The sequence below is a fragment of the Rattus norvegicus genome, chromosome 5 (genome assembly GCF_021556685.1).
Source record: "Rattus norvegicus strain SHRSP/BbbUtx chromosome 5, alternate assembly SHRSP_T2T, whole genome shotgun sequence".
NCBI lineage: Eukaryota > Metazoa > Chordata > Mammalia > Rodentia > Muridae > Rattus > Rattus norvegicus.
Window position 1 is genome coordinate 154,641,982 of NC_141538.1, and position 1,634 is coordinate 154,643,615.

The window sequence follows — 1,634 nt, forward strand, 5'->3', positions numbered from 1 at the left end:
TTTGTTCTCGGATGAGAAAGCTGGGGCTGGGAGAGGTGACGTCAACTACCCAGGACCACTCAGCACGGGGTTGAAGAAGGAAGGAAGACGAGTCCCTGAGGTCCTAACACTCTTTTCAAGGTGCTAGGCTAGAATCTATGGTTTCACACAGGCTAAGGAAGTACTCTGCCCTGAGTAGCCCCAGCCGGAATGTCTCGACTTCCTTAGAACTGAAGGTACACGATACCGTGCCTGTTTTATACCGTGCTAGGGATCAAAACCAGGGCCTGGTGCATGCTGGGTAAACGCCCTACCAACTGAGCTACCTCGCCCTCTCCTCACTGATCAGCAAATCAGTCCAAGGAAGCCAGCAGATGGGTGAGCGGACACTAACTGTTGGACCTCCCCACCCTGGGGCTAACCTTTCGAGACTCAGAGACACAGAGACCAGGGAGTAAGCTTTCTCCTGTTAACTCCATAATAGTGGAACTGAGCCAGATCTCCAGGGACGTGATGCCGTGCAGGGTCAACCATGGGAGAGTCCCTGCCCTGCCTTCTCCTGAGTCCTGGGCCCTGCCTCTTTGCTTCCTGTTTTCCTACCTGCAGTATGCCTCAGATCCCTTCCCTGTTTGTACCCATTTTCCCTGTGTGAGGAGGACCAAGCTGGATAGCCAAAGCCCCAGAGCCTGTCCTTTATTTAGGACCTACCACAGCAGGTCTTGGGAAGATCGCCCATGGCTGAGAGACTGAGAGTCAACATGGGATCTCCAGACCAGAGTTCTCAGCTCAAAATCAATGCAGCACGGTAACAAAACAAAATCAAACCCAAAACCAATAATTAATGACTTTCGAGACAAGGTCTCACGCAGCTGGGACTAGCCTTAAACTTGCTATGTAGACAAAGATGTCCTCAGACTCTTGACCTTTCACCTCTGTTCCCTCAGAGACATTACAGGGATGACAGGCGTGAAGTACTACACATCTTGTGTTTACAAACAGACAACAAGCAAGCAAGCAAACAATCCCCTATGGGCTGAAGAGACAGTCAGTGATTAAGAGAACTTGAAGAAGACAATCTGCTCCCAGCACCCACGTGGTGGCTTATAACTGCTGTAGCTCTTGCTCCAGGGGGTCCACTACCCTCTTCTGTCCTCTGTGAGCACCTCCTCATGGGTGTGCACCCACACAACTATACATAAATAAAAATAAAACAAATCAGGGCTGGAGAGATGACCCAGTGGTTAGGAACACTGACTGCTCTTCTAGAGGTCTTGAGTTCAAATTCCAGCAAACACATGGTGGCTCACAGCCATCTGTAATGAGATCTGACACCCTCTTCTGGTGTGTCTGAAGACAGCTACAGTGTGCTTATATATAATAAATAAATCTTTAAAAAAAAAGAAATTCAAGGTCACCCTGCATAGATGTCTTTACTCCATTTTTCTAGTAGATTGATTACTTTTTAGGACGATACCTGATCGATATTTTGAGGTTTTATTGCTTTATTTTTGCAGTACTGGGAACAGGCCCAAAGTTCTTGTGCATGTCAGGAAAGTGTGAGACCTTTGAGCTATGTCCCCAGCCCAGCCTTACGCCATTAGCTTCACCCTTCCTTTTCCCCAAGGAGCAGGGCTTAAATGTAAGACTTCATGCAT

At 48.2% G+C, this 1,634-nt stretch overlaps 1 long non-coding RNA gene across 1 annotated transcript; it reads left to right on the forward strand.

The window, feature by feature from the left end:
- Positions 1-295: 295 nt before the first annotated feature.
- Positions 296-1,199, forward strand: LOC120103181 (uncharacterized). The gene is made up of 3 exons (XR_015621251.1): positions 296-357; positions 681-784; positions 924-1,199. It is a non-coding gene; the product is annotated as an uncharacterized LOC120103181 (long non-coding RNA).
- Positions 1,200-1,634: the final 435 nt, after the last annotated feature.